At 37.3% G+C, this 23321-nt stretch overlaps 1 long non-coding RNA gene across 2 annotated transcripts in view; it reads left to right on the plus strand.

Moving 5' to 3' along the window:
• The first annotated feature begins 2778 nt into the window (after positions 1–2778).
• The window catches only part of LOC147825989 (uncharacterized), a 38972-nt gene continuing 18429 nt past the window's right edge, over positions 2779–23321 (plus strand). For both annotated transcript variants that reach the window (XR_015440132.1, XR_015440133.1), the window contains exons 1-2: positions 2779–3006; positions 3157–3254. This is a non-coding gene — a long non-coding RNA (uncharacterized LOC147825989). The remainder of the gene's footprint in view (positions 3007–3156; positions 3255–23321) is intronic.

Below are 23321 nucleotides of genomic sequence, written 5' to 3' on the forward strand. Positions count from 1 at the left end.
GGTATTAAACACAGGGTGCTCATCCTGAGCTACATTCCCAGCCTTTTTCATTTAATTGACTTAATTTTATATTGACACAGGGTCTGGATAAGTTGCCCAGGTAGGACTTAAATTTTAGATCCTCTTTCCTCAACTTTCAAAATTCTGGGGTTACAAGCCTGGGCCACCCCACCAGCTATTAACATTCTATTTTAAATTGAAATACTCTTGGAGTAGAGTCTTGTAGCTAAAGGCTGCCTCTCCTTTGCTGATGGGTGGGATATGTAAGCTAGACTCCCAAGCTTGGGTGGGTGAAGAATTGCTCTGAGTAGTAAATGGAGAGATGAACTGAGATTCCTAAGACTAAGGAAGGGCGAGGAACTATCTAGAGGGTCTCAGGAGGGGAAGGACAATCAGTGAAGTTGGGTAGGTCTCAGAAGAAGGCAGAAGAGGCGACAGCTTGGATAGTAAGGAGAAACAAGAGTGGGACAACTGATGAATCTGAATGGAATTTGATGGCTTTGAGGATCAGTAATGTGACGAAAAGCCTTTCGCTTGCTATGTCTTGTGTAATTCTCTCAATTGTTGATGAATGTTTTGGGTACATATGACTTACTTTTGCAGTCTGTCAGAAGACTGATATTAAGGTTGAAGGCAAAAAAAGTTTAACTGGGTGAAGTCTGTTGTCTAGATGAGCACAGCAGCAGTACCAGTAACAGCAGCAGCTGCTGCCAACAAAAACGATGCTGAGGCCTACAGTGTGCCAGGTGCTTTATATGCTTGATCTTATTGAATGTTTACAGCTCTGCAGAGCTGTTCCTGTCTGTACCTTTGGACAGTTTCATTCCTTTCCCACCTTGCTCTCTGGATTGGCCTGAACCTTTAACAAGATAGCAGGAGAGAGCATCCTTTTCCTCCAATCTGTGTTGTTTATTTTGGCATTTCCCTTTAACTAAGGACAGTGGCAAAGACTTGATACCAGAGTGTACATTTGTTGCCTAACACTCACCAAACCCAGTCTGTAAAAGTAGTGTTACACGGTATATAAAGCTTCTCCTAGATATATGGGCTGTAGTTGACCCTTTTTTTTGAGAACTTATTTTCTTTTCCTTCATGACATTCACAAACTCCTCCCTAGATTCTTTTGCAGGGGAGCTAAGGGAACCATGGTGCCACCCCTAATTATAGCTTATTTTATTTTCATGTGGTGTCTCATTATAATGCAATTACTACAAGTCAGTGGTATCTTGCCAGGGTACCTGGGTAATGGAATATGCTCAGTACAGACTAAACCAACAACTTGAATTTGATAGTCTCAGTCTTTCTTTGCTCTTGACTACCTTCCCCTAGGAAGTAAAATAAAACAAAGTACTCACTGCTTTCCTTTTTTTCCCTCTCATTTTGCCCTCCTCCTACTTTCCTCTTATTCCAAGGGCAGACTGCCCTGCAGAATGTCTTCTGAATCATCTCCTTCCCTTCCAAACCATAGATTCTCCTCTGATCAATACTTTACTGTGATTCAGTGATATAAAGAAGTAATATCATTTCCTGCTTTATAGACGAGATTTAGGAAGGTAAATTAAGCTGTTTAGTGTTCAAGGTCACATAGTTAGGAAGACCTGAAATCAGACCTGAGTCTGACTTTCAAAATCAGCCTTTCCTTTCCTTTCCCGTTCTCACTCTCTACTGGTTAGGGAGGATTTATGAAGGGCAATCAACAAATTCTGTCTTGTCCTACCATGGAAACAGGCTGGACAGTCGAGGGGTATCTGGTGGTTAAGCAATAAGTATCATAAAGCTACTTTACAACATCTAATGCATTTCCTTGAACTATTTTTTCCAGTTTGAACTTGTTTTTAATTAAAAATATAAAATCTCCATCTAAGATTACATTAGAATTAGTTCCAGTAAAAGTTGCAACTGATATTAAATTTTTGTAATAATGCTTACATTATTATTTTATGTGAGAATTCAGGGACAATGCATTTTCCATGAGTTTTTTCCTATAGTTCAAAAATAAAGTTTCCCCATCAAAATTATTGTAGAAGAGATAAAAGTTTGCTTAATGGCAGGAACATGTAAAATACCTTTTACACAAAGAACAGCTTTTATTTCACTAAGACTAACTCTAAGATATTAAACCTTAAAAACAATAGCAAATCCTTACAAATGTATTCCTACACTGACAGTTGTTGAGAATATACTTTGCCTCATTACTCTACCTTAATATACAGTATAAATAATATCAAAGTAGATCTATGTTTCCATCTCAGGAACCATAAGCCTGCCTTTGACATTGTAGTATCTGCTTCATTTTCTACATGGTAAATTGAACTTATTTTCTTTATGATACATTGGATGAATCTATTTTCAACTTTATATTACAAAATTTTTCAAACATATACAAATGTAACAAGAATTTTATAACTAAACCCCACTTGCTTTAATAATAATCCAGTCATAGCCAATTCTGTTTTCTCTGTTGTCCCCAGTTTGGGGTAAAGGTAAAGTATATCATTGTATACAAATCTGAGTCTCCTTTCCAGTATCTCTGCATTAATTCCAACTTCTCCAAGTAGTTCCTATATATAATAAACCATGGAAATTACCTTTTCCATTAATTAAGATCTGCAGGAAGATGTAATGAGAGTGCTCTGGGCTCTGTTGTGATGTATGTCTTCTCCTCCATCAGGTGGCACAAAGGTTCCCTTGGTCAAGTGGGTACAGTGGACTCAGAAGAGGTGATGAGTGATGGCTCGTTATGTGCCTGGCCTTCCTCTTCCATCCTCCCTGCACCCAGCAGATATCTCTGTCACAAACAAGGGAATGTGTGATAATTCCTTCCTTGAAATTCATGAGCTTTGCATGCACTGTATATAGACTGGGCTACCAGAGGACCTGACTGACAGAGGAGCCACTCATGTCAACCTCACAGATCCAGATCAGCACAGAAGAGAGATGCGTTTTACCCCCAAAGTCAGCAACCTCTATGATGGCCCTTCAAATACTCCTGAGCCCATAAAAAAGGTTGGTGAATGGGGCCAATGTTTTATTTTGTCTAGATCTGCTCGTGGGTTTATTGTTTCCGGTGTCTAGTTATTATTAGAAAGTTCATGAGAGGGTACATCTTCAACATTCAAAATCGATTATTTGATATTTATTTATTTGTGATTCTAGGAATTGCTCAGTGTTCTGGGCAGTATGTAACAGTAAAAAGAAGAAAAACCCTCAGCTTTCATGGAGTTTATGTCATAATGTGAGAGACTAAACAAAATGTAAGTAAACAAATAATAGCAGTCATGTAAAGTGGTGGAGGGATAGAGCCTGACTGGGAACATAGAACCTACAACTTTATGCTACAGCCATGATGGTGAACCTGTGGCACGTGCCGCAGCAGACTGTATTGTTGAAAGCACTAAAAGGTTTGCCATCACTGTGCTAAAGGATATATTTGTCAGCATCAGCAGGGCCAGTGTTTCAAAGTGTGCTCTGGGAGCATCACAGCACCTAGGAGTCTTTTAGAAATTCAAGTTTCCAAAGATCTAAATATTTTATCTAAAAGTACAAAATCTACAGAATCAATATCTTTGGGGGAAAGAGATTTCCCAGTTATAATCATGCAGCTGAATTTTCAAACACACGGGACTAGGTTATGCAGTGATGGTGAAAACCCAAAACTAAAACCAGAGCTTCATAGTACATGCTTACGCAGGTCACCAAAGGATGGTTCTTAGAGTTTCCCAAGAGGCCCAGGAAGAGCAAGGCTACAGTGTGACCAGGAAGAGGAACACAATAGGTAAGCAGGAAAACTGGCCTGGAGCAACATCATAAAGTTGAGACCTGATAGATGAGCAAAATCCATCCCTGTGAAGAACATGCCAGAAATAGACATAAGTGAGAGCAGACACGAAGGCCAGAAAAAAAAGTAACTGCTCTTAGCTTATTCCAGAGATCAGAAATTCATGGAAGTAAAAGGTGAGACTGATACCATCTCATACCTTTGAGTGGTCAGTACACCAGGTTCAGCCATATATCCATGGTTTCCTTTGAAACAAATATGATTTAGGGAAGTGGTACCACAGAATAGAAAATACATGAGAATTGCTTCCAATCCCTGGTATGCCACTTTTTCAGCTATGTGTCTACAAGTAATTTATTCATGTTCTTTGATATTGAGTTTTTTTTATCTGTAAAGTAGGTTATAATACCTTCTTTTCAGGGTATTGCACAAATAAAATAAGGAATCTAAGGGATCTGTCTAGTACAACTTGTGGCATTTGTGTCTAGTAGCAGACACAAAGTATACTACTCTTTGTGTTTAATAGTAGACACATACTATATAGTGATGCCTATCTGGAATGAAAAAGATTCATGAAATCTTGGGAATTGAAGGGACTTTAAGAAGTCTCTGAGTCTGTGTCCCATCAGACACAACATTCCCCCAAAACTTCCTGGCAGTTTGTCATACAATCTTGCTTGAAACTCTAGTGACAAACTAAACTTCCCTTTCTGAGAAGGCTTTTTGAATCTAGCATTCCCAAAACTGTGCATTTTCAGAAACTGATCCATTAGTATGATTAATTTGTGCTTGAGGAAAAATGTGTTGAAAGATCAAATAAGTTTGAAAACTTTGGGGGTTCAATGAAGTTCCATAAGCTTATTACACAACTATTTAGATCTCATTATATTTTATAAAGTATCGTGATTTTCCAAAATAGTGCTATGTATGCAGTATTTTCCAAGTAGTACTTCCTTCCAAAGCCTTTTTTTGAAAAACACACTATTTAAATACTGATAAAAATTTTAGATATCTTTGCATTGAAGAAAACTCTGATAACAATTTGAAACTGCTTTTCATATTTCTTCTCTTTAGTACAACAGAAATATGTCACACAGCCTTTGACATAATAGATCCCTTAGAATTGATGTATGAGTTGAGGACATGATCTGACATAGAATGGAATGTGTCTTTGTGGTTGTTACAATATAATACCTTTAGTATCTGTTTTTAACCCTTGTTATGCATACAGGTAGATTGCTAAAAATGTAAGAGGTGGGACAAATTTCTCTGAATGATATTTTTAATTGAGCATTAAAGAAAGTATTTATCTGAAGAACAAAAGAAAGATTGTGCTCAATCTCCCACGTGTGCTTTTGATGCCTCTCATTATACGGCTACCCTTCTGCAGCAAAGTTATGCTATCATCTTTTAGTCCAGGCTGACCAAGGCAGAAAAGCTAAGGGATCGGCCAAGGCCACTGAGGGAGTTTATGTGTCAGCTCCCAAAGTAGAATGCAAAGGTGTCTGGCTCCTGTGGTCTGAGCTTGAGAACACATCACAGCTCTGAAGAGGTCATCTGATGCTGGGAAGGGAAACTGAACTGGCAACAGAATGAAAAGGTTTCAATGATATCCTTTCCCTCCTATGAAATCTTTGTGATGAGATCTTCTGATGTCTCCAAATCCACATTAGTTGTGTAATGTAATGAGAAATTGCCCCTGTCATCAAAAGCCTAGGACAGACAATAGATCTTCTTTGAACATTTTATTTGAGTAGTAATTCTTTTGCAAAAAAAGAGGCATCATGGATGTAATGCAAAGAACTGTGGAATGGGAAGCAGAATATCAGAGCTATTGCCTACCAGTGTGCCACCAATAAGCTGTGATAATAAGCAATACATTTCCCTTTTACAAATCAAATTCTTCATCATGAAAGTAAGTAGGCTGAACAAAATATCTATGTTTTATCCCATCTCTTCAGTACTATAGTCATAAGACATTCTATTTTTAATGAAAGGAATTCCCTTTAGTTCACAAAATCAGAGTTATAAGAAATAATTTTATTTATTAAAATCAACTTAAATGTGACTCTGAGCCACATTTGGCCAAGGCAAAATTCACTTTGACATTATTGGTATTAACATTCCCCACCTGGAAGACATAATCAAGTTCAGCACCTTATTCAGCATCAAATTATCAGCAAAACCTCTGGTTACCAGGTATAGAACCATACTAGTTGGCATTGAGATGTTGTGTCTACTGGCAAAATGCCCTCTGGTGTCAGGACTCACTGGTTCTGTGTCACAGTAAAGCACAGGTCCTTCTGCTGGGGATGTCATGTATGTCTAGACTCCTTCTTTGCCCATGAGTCATGAAGCCATTTCTGTCTTGGCTGTCTTCCAGAAAGCTGCCAGAGAGGATCTCTGCTGTTGTGGAATCTAAATTTCTGTCTTTTCAACAATTTAAGAGACTAACAGTCCCTAAAGACATTCTTTAGTCTCCCTGTACTCTCCAGGAAATAAACAGGCTCTGAAAGTTATTTTATATTGTTTAAAAAAAGAAAGAGCTTTTGTTTTTTGTCTTTAAGTAACTTACGCTGTATATCGACAAATACCCCCAAAGCTAGTAAATACTAAGTGGCTGGCCACTTGCTTAAAAAAGTAAAAAGGAAAAACATGGGAGACAAACATCAATGAATGTTTTGATAAATTATACTGACATTTGTAAGAGACAATTTTATGATCTGTAAGAAAGGCAAAACTTTTAAGTTGTTCTGGAAAATAACAACTGGGGAAAAAACAAGTGAGGTGGATCCTGGGACCTAGGAAGTGTCTGATGGGAAAATTGGAGCCTGTACATGGAAGAGACAGAACACAACGTGGGAGAGGGGGAGGAAGGGGCAACCTGTACTTTCTGCCTGGCTCCTGAGAAATGAAGACTGACTCTGCAGAGAAAAAGTGAAAGTGGGGGACTGTAGAGGCCTTCAAGGGAAATGCACCAATAGAACAGAGTGGTGTATGCTGTGTGCTGCAACAGCTGGTGAGTGACTCCAGTCCAAGTGCCTGCCATCCCCTAGAGGAGGTGGTGCATGCCATTCCAGGAAGGGATCAACTGAACCTGGGTCTCAGAACATCCACAAGTTGGCTTCCTTTTAGGTCTCCCAGTTACATTTACAGGGTCAGGGACAGCTATGGGAGACATCTGTGGTCAGGAAGCCATGGTCAGTCCAGCAAAAGACCTCTAGTGGTGTTTAAGCTAAATGACCTAGGGCCCACCCTCATAGGCAGAGGATAGGCTCAGCCTGAGTTGTGGATCTGAAAGTCCCACGGTTGGCACTGTTAGCCTAATCCTACTGCCTGCTTGCTGGTGACTGCACACAGTATAACAATAAGAATAGGGATGTAGCTTGACTTGGAAATTGCCTCAAAACTGTAGACCCTGGAAGAAAAAAACATGTTTGAAATCACAAAGAAAATTTTAAAAATTTTGTTTGTTTTTTGTGAGTGTAAGCATTGTTTTTAGTTTAGTTTTTTTCCCTCTTCTTTCCTTCCCTCCTTTCTTCTTTAGTTTCCTGTGCATTGGGAAATCTTTTGTTCTTCTCTCTTGCTTCTTATCCTTTTTTCCTCTTCTCCCTCCCCCCATAATATTTCCCTCTTATTTAATTTCTTTATTCTTCCATCTTCTATTTCTTGCCAGTTTTTTCTCTTACTTTTACCTATTCTATAAACATCCTTCCACTTCCCAATAAGCCTTTTTATCACTTCTTGCTCTCCTTCTCTTATCAATATTTGAAGTTTCAAAGTTTTTCTCTTGCATTCCTACATTCCCAAACCCTGTATCTTAAATAGTATAACCATAAAGATTTGCTGATCTTTTGATAGTTAATTTTGTAAAATTATTGTTGAATTCTTCTATCGTTTGCAAAGACAGAGTTAATATGTACTAAATGTGACAACTATAAGTCATAAACATTAAGGCAACCTAGGTTTTATCATAAGTGACAATTTCTTCTTTAGGATTGGTAGGACATAATTGTTTCTTATGGTATATTTATATCTAATTTGTCTTGGATGATACTACTATAGCTGATTAATTTGCTATTAACAGGGTCACATAATTGTTGCTATTTCTCTCTAACTCAAAACTCAATGCCTTTGTGGTATTAACAATACCAGAGTTTGGTTACTGTGCTAACAACACTGTATCCTCCCTTCCCAAATTAAGCAAGGTGGTTGGATTTTGGGGCTGTGGGAAAGGATTATAGTTAGTCACATCCAAATTACATCACTGAAAAGCAACTAAAGATATCTCCATCTGAGTAACAAAGTATACAGACTATATGATGCACAAACCTGAGCACAAAACATCTCTCAAGACTCCCAACTCCCCCAAAGTCAATCCAGGGGGCACCAAGAAGGCAGAATAGCATAAGCCACAACCTGAATTACTTAAAAAGATAGCAGAGGAGGTTAGAAAACAGCACAAAGAGATATTCAGCAGGATTAGAGAAGATCTAACTAAACAGATAACGGTAGTAATAACCAAAAATATACAGGAGCTTTGAGAAGACACTAATAGAAAGCTAGGTGAGCTAAACAAAACAATACAAAACATGAATATCACTGTACCAAAGAATTTGAGTCCATGAGAAGCCCTCAGTCAGAAATCCAGGAAATTAAAAGATATATTGATAATATGGGCAGGAGAAACAACAATTTTGATGACAGAATTTCAGAACAGAAGACAATGATTACTTTAAAGACCACCTACTCTTATAAACAAGAGAGCATGAAAAAATGGATCCAACAACTGGTAGATGACTAATCTAAGAGTAATTGGAATAAGTGAAAAATTAAGACATAACACAAGGGGCATAAAAAATCTGTTCACAGAAATAATGGCAGAAAACTTTCCAAATATAGGGAAAGAAATATACATATGAGTGAGGCATATAGAACCCCACATAGCCATGACCAAAAGAGAACCTATGTACCAGAAGTCCATTACCAGGACAAAAATTTTAAAAGCTGTCAGAGAAAGGAAACAAATCACATATCAAAGTAAACCCATTAGAATCACAGCAAATTTCTCTACACAAATCCTAATGACCAGGAGAGCTTGGAGTGAAGTGTTTCAAGCTCTAAAAGATAACTTCCAACCCTGACTTATGTATCCTGCAAAACTTTCCTTTAAAATTGATGGAGAAATAATGTATTTCCAAGACAAGAAGCACATCAAAAAATTCATGACCATCTAATCAGCATTACAAAAATTCTCAAGGTTATACTATAAAGACAATGAAGCCAACATTGCTAACAAGTTAAAAAAGAATGAATACATCTGGTGGGATGAGCAGCTAACCAAAAGGGGAAAATGAGGCAATCAGCAACAGGAAAATAATCCAATGACAGGAATGTTAATAAATGTCAGTAATAATTCTCAGTGTGAATGGTCTCAATTCTCCAATCAAGAGACATAGACTAGCAGAATGGATTAGAAACCCAAACCCAACACAGCCAAAGGCCCACCTGGAAAAGAGCTGCACAAATAACAGCCAGAGACCTGGCCAGATACCATCAGTAAGTGTGAACAGAACCCAGCAAGAAGTCCACTGTGCAGGTATGCACAGGTCCCAGCCAGGGCCCTGCCTAGACCCCAGTAGCTTGGGCCCACAGGCCCTGGCCAAAGGCCTGCCTGGAAAGGAGCTGCACAAGCACACAGGCAAAAGCCAGAGACCCTCTCAGACACCATTGGTAAGTGTGTGCAGACCCAAGCCAGAAGTCCACTCAGATACCACAGACTGGGGTGCACAGCCCCTAGCCAAAGGCCCTCCCAGACAACAGCTATGAAGGGGGACAGGCCCAGATAACACACCAAGTGTGCACAGGCCCCAGCTAGAACCCTGCCCGGAAAACAGGGCAGTGCAGGGATCCAGAAGGCCACCATTCTGAACCTAGGAATTAGCACATTAGTGAGCAGCAGAGAAAAGGTCTATTGGTGGCTTGATGAGAATTGAAGAACACTAGACAAGCAAAAAGTCACATCAACAAAGGTGAAGCAGGCTGCAACTGTTGAAATGAGAAGACATATAAACAAGGATCAAAACCAGACTTCGAGATCACCTAAGGCAACTCCAAAGGGCAATGAGATGGAATAATCTGATATTCAAATACTTGGACTCCCTTAACTGGCAACAAAAGAGGATCTGGAAAAAAATCAGAAATAATTTCTCAGATAACAACAGAGACTGTGTCCATAGTGCAAGACATGATTAATAACTCTAGAACAGACATAGATAAAAAAATAGAGGAGCTGAGGAACATTATGGAATTCTAGCATAGGAAACAAATGGAATCCATAAAAGCTGAAAACAGATATCCAGGAGGTTAAAAACTCCATTGAAAGTTTACACAGCAGAATGAGCCAATGTGAGAGCAGAATATCAGATATAGAAGACAGGCTTGTGACCAGGAAAAGAAAAATTTCTTAAAAATAGTAAGGGACCACAAGAAATCAATACAGCAGCTGCTAGATGATGCAAAGAAGAATAACATAAGACTGATCAGACAACATGAAAAAACTGTTCACAGAAGTGATGGCAGAAAACTTCCCAAGCAGGGGAGAAGAACTTGACATACAGATAAGTGAGGCATATGGGACTCCAACTAGCCATGATAAAAAAATAAAATCTATAGTTAGGCATATAAAAGTTAAGATTACAGAAACCCCACAGAAGAACAAAATTCTACAAACAGAGAAAAGGAACAAATCACATACAAAGGAAAGCCCATCAGAATCATAGCAGACTTCTCAACACAAACTCTCAAGGGAAGAAACTGAAGTATTTTAAGCCCTAAAACAAAACAACTTCCAATGCAGATTGATGTACCCTGCAAAACTATCTTTCAAAATTGATGCAGAAATAAGATACTTTCATGACAAAGAGCACCTTTGGAACTTCATGAATAGCACTCCAAAAATTTTTAAACAATATTCTAGGAAAAGACAATGAGGATCACAACCCCAGAAAGTCCAACATAATGAATCTATGAGGCATGACAACAAATTAAATGCTAATGGGGAGAATCCAACAACAAAAAAATCATGTCAGGCATAATTCAGTATATATCAGTTATAACCATCAATGTTAATGGTCTCAACTTATCAATCAAAACAAATAGACTGGCAGAATGTGTCAAGAAGCAAGATCCAGTAATATGCTGTATACAAGAAACACACTTAATTCAAAAAGAAACTCATAGACTGAAAGTTAAAGGGTGGAAAAACAATACTCCATGTGACAGGAACTCCCCCAAATCAGGAGTAGCTATTCTCTTTGCAGATCAAAATGATTTCAAATCAACACTAAGAGACAAAAAAGGGTGCTTATCAAAAAGTAAGAGACAAAGAAGGGCACTTACAAACTTATAAAGGGAACAATCCAGGAGGAAGAGATGACAATCATAAGTATATATGCACCTAATACTAGTGAACCCAACTCTATAAAACAAATGCTATCAGACATGAAAAATCAAATAAGCACTAATACAATAGTAGTGGGGGACGTCAATGCCCCACTGCCACAAATATATAAATCAATTAAACAAATATAATCAACAAAATACTAGAACTCAAACTCTTGAAGAAATGGACTTAACAGATATTCACAGAGTGCTCCACCCCTCAAAATCAGAATGAACATTCTTTTTGGCTGCACCCAGATCATTCTCCAAAATAGACCACATACTAGCTCACAGAACATTTTTAAGTACAAAGCAATCAAAGTTATCTGGTGTATATTATCAGACCATAGTGCAATGAAATTGGATATCAATAGCAAGAGAAACTGCAAGAATTTTATAAACACATGGAAATTGAACAACACACTTCTGAATAATCAGGGTTCAGAGAGGAAATTAATTGTAGAAACCATCTGATTTCTTCTGTAAATGACAATGCCAGTACAACATATGGGGATCTATGGGACACAATGAAAGCCATACTATGAGGGAAATTCATAGCACTGAATACTCATGTTAGGAAAACATTGCAAAGTCAAGTAAACAACCTAATGCTGAACTTCAAGCTTCTAGAAAAAGAAGAGCAGGACAAACCCAAAGCTCATACAAGGGAGGAAATTATAAAGATCAGAGCAGAAATACATGCAATGGAGACTAAGAGAATGATACAAAAAATCAACAAAGCAAAGAGTTGGTTCTTTGAAAGAATGAACAAAATTGACAAACCCTTAGCCATCTTATCAAAAAAAGGAAGAAAAGACCCAAATCCATGCAACTGGGAATGAAAAGGGTGAAATTACAATGGACCAAGCAGAAATCCAAAGGATCATCAATATCTACTTTCAGAAACTATACACCAATAAGATGGAAAACACAGAGAAATGGACAGATTCCCAGATACATATGAGTTACCAAAGTTGAACAAAGGAGACCTAAAAATTCTAACCAACCCAATATCAATCAAAGAAATGGAAACATTATTAAAAACTTACCAACTAAGAAAAGCCCAGGTCCTCATGGCTTCACTGCTGAATTCTACAAGACATTCTGCCACTACCATATAAACTCTTCAATGAAATTGAAAGGGAAGCAATACTCCCAAATTCATTCCTGGAAGCAAGAATCACCTTGATCCCTAAAGCAGAGAAAGACCCACCTGAAAAAGAGAAGTATAAGCCAATCTCACTAATGAACATAGATGTAAAAATCCTTAATAAGATACTGGCAAACAGAATGCAAAAAATCATCAAGAAGGTCATACACTCTGACCAAATGGAATTCATCCCAGAGATGCAGGGGATGGTTCAATATATGCAAATCAATCAATGTAATGCACTATATTTATAGAGCTAAGGACAAAAACCATATGATCATCTCAATAGATTCAGGAAAAGTGTGTGACAAAATCCAACACAACTTCATGATAAAAACCCTACAGAAAATTGGAATACACAATCTCTATCTCAACCTAATAAAAGCCATCTATGAAAACCCAACAGCCAATATCATACTAAATGAAACTGAAATCCTTCACACTAAAATCAGGAACAAGACAAGGATGTCCTCTATCACCACTCCTATTCAATACACTTTTGGAAACATTAGCCACAATGATTAGACAAGAGCAAGAAATAAAAGGAATAAAGATAGGAAAAGAAGTTAAATTGTCATTATTTGCAGATGGCATGATACTCTATGTAGAAGACCTTGAGAACTCCACCATAAGTCTTCGAGACTTAATAGCAAAATTCAGCAGAGTAGCTGGATACAAGATCAACACACAAAAATCAAAGCTTTCCTGTACTCAAACAACAGACTCACTAAAAGAGGAACTGGAGAAACAACTCCCTTCACAATAGCATTTAAAAAAATTAAATACATAGGATTCAACCTAATGAAAGAAATCAAAGACCTCTACTTTGAAAAGTATAGCACTCTGAAAAAAGAGATTGAAGATGATATCAGAAAATGGAAAGACATCCCCTGCTCCTGAGTGGGAAGAACCAATACAGTGAAAATGGCCACACTTCCAAAACTGCTATATAGATTCAATGCAATCTCGATTGAAATTCCAACAGTATACTTCACAGACCTTGAGAACACAATCCAAAAATTCATTTGGAACAAGAAGAGACCTAGAATAGCAAAAGCAATTTTAGGCAATAAAGACAAGGTAGGGTGTATCACAGTTCCCAATTTGAAAATATACTACAAAGGTACTGTTATAAAAACAGCATGGTACTGGGAAAGAAACAGACCTGTGGATCAGTGGAATAGATTAGAAGATCCAGAAATGACTCCCAACACACTCAACCACCTCATCTTTTTTTTTGGTATCAGGGGTCAAACTTGGGTCCTTGTGCTTGCACAGCAGGCGGCGAAGCCACTGAGCTAAATCCCTGGCTGAATCACCTCATCTTTGACAAAGGAGCCAAACACCCTCACTGGAGGAAAGATAGCCCCTTTAATAAATGGTGCTGGAAAAATTGGGTTTCAGCTTGCCAAAGATTAAACCTAGACCTATATCTTTCACCATGCACTAAACTAAAATAGAAATGGATTAAAGATCTAAATATTAAAACAGAAACACTAAACTGGTTGGAAGAGAGGTTAAGTAGGATACTTGAAGACATTGGTGTAGGAAAAGTTTTCATGAACAAAACCTCAGCTGCATGTGAACTAGTACAAAGAGCAAGTGGGATCTTTTCTTATTAAAAAGCTCCTGAAACCTAACACCAACTAGACCAGCTGCCAGCTTGGCCGAGTGGGGCCGAGCAGTTGCTGCCTGACTGGGACCTGCTTTCTCCAGCTTGCTCCACCAGGTTGCAACCAAGACAGGATGAGGAGGACTCCCCCTAGAACTTGTATTTGAATTTAGCAGGATTAGAAAACACAAGGTATATATACAAATTCAGGTCTATGTATACTTGCTATAAATGATGAATTGGATGTTGAAATTTAAAAGTTATGTAGGAGTACAAAGGACCTGGAAAAGTAAAAAGAGAAAAAAAAAGTGTTGGAAGATGTTTAGTACCTAATTTTAAGACTTCTTCTAAAACTACAGTAATCAAGGCAGTGTTGGTGTAAGGAAAGACATATAGATCATTGGAATAAAACAGAATCTAGAAATAGAACCACACATATATGGTCTGCTGACTTTTGTAAGATTATTTAACATTAACATTTTATAGAACATAAACTCAACTCAAGAGCAGAGCAAAAGATAATGTTTTCAACAAATGATACTAGAACACCTGGTATCCATATGTAAAAAATTAACCTCAACCCTTTATTTCCATACATAAAAATAACTTGAAAGGATCTATGAATCTAAATATGAAAGACTAAAACTATTATTGAGTTCAAAAATAAATTAGTTGTTACGGTTTATATCTACATGTTTCACAAAGCCTCATGTGATTATAGGCAGAGCTTTTGAGATGTGATTGGATTATAGTGGCAGTATAGCTGGCTTGATGTTGGGAGGCTGAGTCTAGTCTAAGGAGAGGCTGAGTCTGGTCAAAGTCAACAGGTAACTGAGGGTGTGGTGTGGAAGAGTTTATTTCACTTCCCAGCTCCTCCCTCTGCTCTCTGCTCTTTGTCCACAATGTTTTGAACAGTTCTCATCTGCCATGCACCTCTGCCATGCTCCTCTGCCATGCTATCTTACCTTGGAACCAACTAAACATGGACTGTAATAAGAGCTCAAATAAACATCTCCTTTACATTTTTGGTATTGGGTATTTTGTCCCAGAAATGAAGAAAGTGACTATGATACTAGTTGAAAATACACAGAGGAGAAAAAGAAGAATGAAGAAGACTAAAGAAAGCTTACAAGGAGCACTGAGACAGTACTACTAGTGCAAATGTTTGTGTTTCTGAAGTTTAAAAATGAATAGAGAAGGGCTGGTGATTTAGCTCAGTGGTTCCGTCACCTGCCTAGCAAAAGCAAGGTAACGAGTTTGATCCCCAGTACTAAAAAAAAAAAATGACTAGAGAATGCCAAAGGAGTAGAAATATTATCCAAAGTAATAATAAGAATTTTCCAAAACCTAGGGAAAGATATATACATACACACACACACACACACACAGATACACACACACTCAGGTACAACAGGTCAGAGGGTCGAATTTAATTCAACCAATTCTACCCCAAGAGATTTTGTAATCAAGCTTTCCAACATCAAAGGTAAAAAACATTTTGATATCGAACTCAGGACCTTGTGCTTGCGAGGCAGGCACTGGAACCACTGAGCTAAATCCCCGGCCCCTCAACACTCACAAGTTAAGGGAGGAAATGTTCATTTAGCTCACAAATTATAGAAGTCCATCATTGACTGGCTCCAAGGCAGGGTGGGATGGCAGACAGACATCTCAGGGTAGAAACGGTTCATGGCAGGCAGAAGGTAGCAAAGCAAGCAAGGGACCTTAGTAGCTTTTTTCTGCCTCTTTTATATTCTATCCAGGTTACTGGGATTAGGGTGGTACCAATCCAGTCAGTGGACTGATTTATTAATTACCCACCCTTAATTTTAGCACCCTCAATCTTAGCATTGTACCATGAATCAATCACACCCTCTAGATTCAGTCACCTCTGAAAAAGCCCCACCTATGATATGAGGCTTTGAGGGGACATCTAGACATAAGCTATAACAACAGCTTATTAGGTATATGAATAAAATGCTTAACCTTACTGATCATCAGGGAAATGCAAATGAAATCCACAATAAAATATCACTCAAGTAGGTTGGTTGTTATTGAAAAGATTAATGATAAGTATTAGTTAAGATGTGGAGAAAGCAAATTTTATACAATGTTTGTGGGGCTGTAAATTAGGATAGTTACTGTGTAAAAAATATGGAGTTCTGGCTTCAGGAATTTAGCTCAGTGGTACCACACCTGCTTCACAAGCACAAGGTCCTGAGTTTGATTCCCAGTACTGCAAAAAAAAAAAAAAGTATGAAGTTCCCTCAAAAATTAAAAATAAACTTACATGAGATCCAGAAATTCACTGCTGGGTTTTTCATATCTAAAGGATATAAAAACAGCACGTCCAAGAGAACCTGCCATTGCATGTTCATTGTAACATTATTCACAATAGCCAAGAGATGGAAGCCACCTAAGTGTCCATCATTGTATGGATGCATGAAGAAAATCTTGTGTATCCGTACACAGTGGAATACTATTCAGCCACAAAAATGAGTGAAATCCTGGGACATGCAGCAGCATTGATGGAATTGAAGGTGATTATGTTAAAAGAAATAAGCCAGGCACAGAAAGACAAATCTGTGTTTTCATTCCTATGTGGAATCTGAAAAAATTGATCTCATGAAAGTTGAAAGAAGACTGGTGGTCAATGGAGGCTGGAGAAAGAATGGGGAAAGTTTGATTTATGGTTATTAAATTACAGTTAGGAGCAAGAATTTCAGGTGTCTTATTGCTTAGTAGCATGATTGTAGGTAATAGTAATGTACTGTACATTTTAAAAAGCTAGAAGACATGATTATGAAAGTTTTAATCATAAAGAAATGACAAATGTTTAAGGAGATAAATTCGCTTAACCTGATTTGAACATTAGCAATGTATACATGTATCAACACATTACATTATACCCTGCTAAGATGTAGTTTATGTTTTTATGTATCACTCACAATAAAAATTAAAAATAAAGCATGATGTAACACATCAACAGAATGAAGGTCAAAAATCTTTACACATTTTTATAGATGCCGAAAATTCATTTGATAAGATTCAACATCACTTCATCATAAAAACTTTCAACAGAAAAATGCACCTAAAAACACTAAAAGCTATATGTGAAAACCCCACAGCCAGTATGATATTCAGTGGGAAAGAGCTGAAAGGGTTTCTTCTAAAATCAGAAACAAGAGAAGCATATCTACTTTCACCATTCTTATTTAATATAGTACTGAACATCTTAGCAAGAGAAATTAGGCAAGAAAAAGAAATATAGTACATCTAAACTGCAAAGTTAAATCATCTATGTTTACAGATAATATAATTTTATACATAGAAAACCCTAAATAATCAAAAAGCTTGTAGAATGGATAAATGAATTCGGTAATGTTTCAGGATAAAAAAATCACTATACAAAATACAGTAGCTGTTTATGTTGTGATAATGAACTTCCTGAAAAAGAAAATAAGAAACCAACCCTATAGCTACACAAATAAAATATTTAGGGCTAAATTCAACCAAGAATGTGAAAAAGCTTTACAACTATAAAACACTGACACAGGTAATTATACCTTATTTAGGTATATTTAGGTATTATTTAGCACATGAAAAAAGAAAGAAATCCCATGTTCATGGAACTGAATAATCAATATTGTTAAAATCACCATACTATGCAAAGTGATCTATAGCTTCAATGCAATTCCCATAAAAATACCAGTGGCTGGTTCAGGGAAGGGCACACAGGTAATGGGGAAAAAATAAGAACCAAGATACATCATGTACAGGTACAAACACCCATTGATAAATGTAAATGTATTGTATACCTAAAATGTACCAATAAAAGAATTTAAGCCAAAAAACCCCACCAATGGCTGGCTTCAGTGAAATGGGAAAAACAATCCTAAAACTCATTTAGAACCACAATAGAGCCAGAATAGCTGAAGCAATCCTGAGCAACAAAACAAAAGCTGGAGACATCACAAAATCTGACTTCAAAACATACTATAAAATTACAGTAACCAAAACAGCATGATATGGTCATAAAGGTAGATACACAGACCAATGAAACAGAATAGCAAACCCAGAAATTAATCCATGTTCATACAGACAGCTGATTTTTTTAGAAAAGCACTAAGAGCAGACAATGTGAAAAGGACAGTCTTTTCAATAAATGGTTCGGGAAAAATTCAATGTATATGCAGAAGAGTGAAACTATACCTTTTCCTCTCACTGTACACAAAATCAATCAAAATGGATAAAAGGCCTAATTATAAAATTTGAAGCTATGAACTTACTAAACAAAGCCATAGGTAAATCACTGTTAGACATTAGTATAGGCAATGATTTTTTGGTAGAATCCCAAAGACATACAAAACAAAAGTAGAAGTAGACAAGTTTATGTTAAATTAATAAGTTTCTGCACAGCAGAGGAGTTAATCAACATTTAAGAGGCCACATACAGAATGGAAGAAAATATTTCCAAACTATTCATCTGACAAACAACAATATCCAGAGCCCCCGCCCTGTGCAGTCAAAATGAGAAAAAATGTAAATAAGTCTCAAAACCAGACTTCCAGATCACCTACAGCAACCCCAAAGGGAAATGAGATGGAACATTCTGATACTCAACCACCTGGAGTCTCTACTGCAACAAAAGGGGATCTGGAAAAAATGAAATCAGAAATAACTTCTCAGATAACAGGAGAAATTGTGCTCCTAGTATAAGACATGATTAATAAATCTAGAGAGGAGCTGAGGAACATAATGGAATCCCAACATAGGAAACAAATGGAATCCGTAAAACAGATGCAAATAGATTTCCAAGAGATTAAAAACTCGACTGAAAGTCTACACAGCAGAATGAGCCAATGTGAGGACAGAATTTCAGATATAGAAGATAAGATTGCAATTAATGACCAGAAAAAGAAAAATTGCTTCAAAATTATAAGCTAACATGAGAAAATAATCCAGCAGCTGCTAGATGATGCAAAGAAGAATAACATAAGACAGATTGGAGTCAATGAAGAAACAGGAGAGAGTGCAGAAGACATAAAAAAAACTCTTCACAGAAGTAATAGCAGAAAACTTCCCAAGCAGGGGAAAAGAACTTGACATACAGATAAGTGAGGCATACAGGAGTCCAAATAGCCTTGATCAAAAAAAATCTACACATAGGCATATAATTGTTAAGATTCCAGAAACTCAACAGAAGAACAAAGTTCTCCAAGCAGTTAGAGAAAAGAAACAAATCACATACAAAGGAAAGCCCATCAGAATCACAGCAGACGTCTCAACTCAAACCATCAAGGGAAGAAGAGCTTGGAGTGACATATTCCAAGCCCTAAAAGAAAACAGCCTCCAACTCTGATTGATGTACCCTGCAAAACTATCTTTCAAAATGGATGGAGAAATAAGATACTTTCATGACAAAGAGCACCTTAGGAACTTCGTGAATACCAAACCAGCACTCCAAAGAATTTTAAACAATATCCTAGGAACAGACATTGAGGATCACAACACCAGGAAGCAAAGAAGAATGAACCCATCTGGCATGACAAGAAATTAAATGTAAAAGGGGGAGAACCCAACAAAAAGAAAAAGTCATGGCAATGACAAGTCAATATGCTTCAGTTATAACCATCAATGTTAATGGTTTCAATTCACCAATCAAAAGAAATAGACTGGCAGAATGGGTCAAGAAGCAAAATCCAACAATATGCTGCATACAGGAAACACACTTAATTCAAAAGGAAACTCATAGACTGAAAGTTAAAGGGTGGAAAACAATACTCCATGTGACAGGAACCTGAAAAAAATCAGGAGTAGCTATCCTATTTGCAGATCAAGTAGATTTCAAACCAACACTGATTAAGAGAGACGAAGAAGGACACTACTTCCTTGTAAAGGGAAAAATCCAAGAGGAAGAGATGACAATCATAAATATCTATGCACCAAACACTAGTGCACCCAACTATTTAAAACAAATACTAATGGACATGAAAAGTCATATATGCACTAATACAATTGTAGTGGGGGACCTCAACACCCCACTGTCACAAATAGATAGATCAACTAGACTAAAAATAAGTAATGAAATACTAGAACTCAATCGAACTCTTGAACAAATGAACTTAACAGATGTTTACAGAGTCTTCCACCCCACAAAATCAGAATACACATTCTTCTCGGCACACGGGTCATTCTCCAAAATAGACCACATACTCACACATAGAACATGTTTAAGTAAGTACAAAGGAATTGAAGTTATCCCCTGTATATTATCAGACCATAGTGTGATGAAATTGGAGATCCATAGCAAAAGAAACTCAAAAAATTTCATGAACACATGGAAATTGAACAACACACTTCTGAATAACCAATGAGTCACAGAGGAAATTAAAGAAGAAATCAGACAGTTCCTTCAATTAAATGACAGTGACTATACAACATATCGGAATCTATGGGACACAATGAAAGCAGCCTTACGAGGGAAATTCATAGCAGTGAATACTCATGTTAGGAAAACAGAACGAGCACAATTAAACATTCTGATGCTGCACCTCAAGCTTCTAGAAAAAGAAGAGCAGGACAACCCCAGAGCTCATACAAGGGAGGAAATTATAAAGATGGGAGGAGAAATCAATGGAAAGGAGACTAAGAGAATGATACAAAAAATCAATGAAGCCAAGAGCTGGTTCTTCCAAAGAATCAAAATTGACAAACCCTTAGCCAACCTTATCAGAAAAAGGAAAGAAAGGGCCCAAATCCATGCAATTAGGAATGAAAAGGGTGAAATTACAACAGACCCAGCAGAAATCCAGAGGATCATCAATACCTACTTCCAGAAGCTATACGCCAATAAGATGGACAACACAGAAGAAATGGACAGATTCCTAGATACATATGAATTACCAAAGTTGAACAAAGAAGACCTAAAAATTCTAAACAACCCAATATCAGCCAATGAAATTGAAAAGGTAATTAAAAACTTATCAACTAAGAAAATCCCGGACCCTGATGGCTTCACTGCTGAATTCTACAAGACATTTAGAGAGGAACTGCTGCCACTACTGTTTAAACTCATCAATGAAATTGAAAGGGAAGCAATACTTCCAAATTCATTCCTGGAACAAGCATCACCTTGATCCCCAAAGCAGAGAAAGACCCAACCGAAAAGGAGAACTATAGGCCAATCTCACTAATGAACATAGATGCAAAAACACTTAATAAGATCCTGGCAAATAGAATGCAGAAGATCATCAAGAAGATCATACACCCTGACCAAGTGGGATTCGTCCCAGGGATACAGGGATGTTTCAACATATGCAAATCAATCAATATAATACACTATATCAATAGAGACAAGAACAAAAACCATATGATTATCTCCATAGATGCAGAAAAAGCATTTGACAAAATCCAACATGCATTCATGATAAAAGCCCTACAAAAAATTGCAATAGATGGTCTCTACCTCAAACTGATAGAAGCTATCTATGAAAAACCAGCAGCCAATATCATACTAAGTGGTCAAAACCTGAAATCCTTCACACTAAAATCAGGAACAAGACAAGGATGCCCACTATCACCACTCTTGTTCAATATAGTTCTGGAAACATTAGCCACAGCAATTACACAAGAGAAAGAAATAAAAGAAATAAAGATAGGAAACGAAGTAGTCAAATTGTCATTATTTGCAGATGACATGATACTCTACATAGAAGACCCCAAGAACTCCACCAAAAGTCTTCTAGACTTAATAACCAAATTCAGGCAAGTAGCTGGTTATAAGGTCAACACACAAAAATCAATAGCTTTCCTCTACACGAATGAAAGACTCACTGAGAGAGAAATAGGGCAAATAATTCCTTTCACAATAGCATCCAAAAAACTGAAATACCTAGAAATCATCCTAACGAAAGAAATCAAAGACCTCTTCTTTGAAAACTATGGCACTCTGAAAAGAGAGATTGAAGATGATATCAGAAAATGGACAGACATCCCCTGCTCCTGGGTAGGAAGGATTAATAGAGTGAAAATGGCCATACTTCCAAAACTGCTATATAGATTTAATGCAATTCCAATTGAGATCCCAGCAGCATACTTCATAGACCTCAAGAAAACAATCCAAAAATTCATTTGGAACAAGAAGAGACCCAGAATAGCAAAAGCAATTCTAGGTAACAGAGACATGGCAGGGGGGTATCACAATCCCCAACCTGCAACTCTACTACAAAGCTACTGTGATAAAAACAGCATGGTACTGGCAAAGAAACAGACCTGAGGACCAGTGGAATAGATTAGAAGATGCAGAAACAACGCCAGACACACTCAGCCATCTCATCTTTGATAAAGGAGCCAAACACCCTCACTGGAGGAAAGATAGCCTCTTTAATAAATGGTGCTGGAAAAATTGGGTTTCAACTTGCCAAAGATTAAAACTAGACCTATATCTCTCTCCATGCACTAAACTAAAATCAACATGGATTAAAGATCTAAATATTAATATAGAAACTCTGAACCAGTTGGAACAGAGGTTAGATAGATCTCTTGAAGTCATCGGTGTAGGAAAAGATTTTATGCACAAAACCTCAGTTGCCTGTGAACTAGCACAAACAACAACTGGGATCTCTTCTTATTCAAAAGCTTCTGCACAGCAAGAGAAACCACCAGCAGTGTGGAGAGACAACCCACAATGTGGGAAAATATCTTCACCTGCTTTTCATCAGACAAAGTTCTACTATCTCGAATCTATAAAGAACTTAAAAAGATCAGACCTCCCAAATTTAAAGACCCAATCCAGAAATGGACATCTGAAATGAACAGATATTTCTCAGACAAAGAAGTAGAAATAGCAAATAAATACATGAAAAGATGTTCAACATCACTGGTCATTCGAGAGATGAAAATGAAAACAAAGCTGAGATTCCACCTCCCTCCAGAAAGAATGGCTGCTATCATGAAATCACCCAATAAATACTGGCAGGGCTGTGGGGAAAGAGGAACCCTGTTCCACTGTTGGTGGGAGTGTAGACTGGTGCAAGCACTGTGGAAATCAGTACGGAGATACCTCAAAGAACTAGGACTGGAAGTCCCATTTGATTCCACTAATCCACTGCTTTGGATCTTCCCCAAAGAATTAAAAGAATCATACCACAGTGATATATGTGTGCCCATGTTTATAGCAGCACAGTCTGTGATAGCTAAAACTTGGAAACAGCCCAACTGCCCATCAACTGGAGACTGGATCAAGAAAATGTGGTTTTAAAAAATAAAATGGAGTACTACTCAGCCATAAAAAATGAGAAATTAGAGACATTTATAGCTAAGTGGTTGCACATTGA

The sequence above is a fragment of the Heterocephalus glaber genome, unplaced genomic scaffold (assembly GCF_053883595.1).
Source record: "Heterocephalus glaber isolate CG9 unplaced genomic scaffold, H.glaber_assembly_v1.0 deba00001481, whole genome shotgun sequence".
NCBI classification, from domain to species: domain Eukaryota; kingdom Metazoa; phylum Chordata; class Mammalia; order Rodentia; family Bathyergidae; genus Heterocephalus; species Heterocephalus glaber.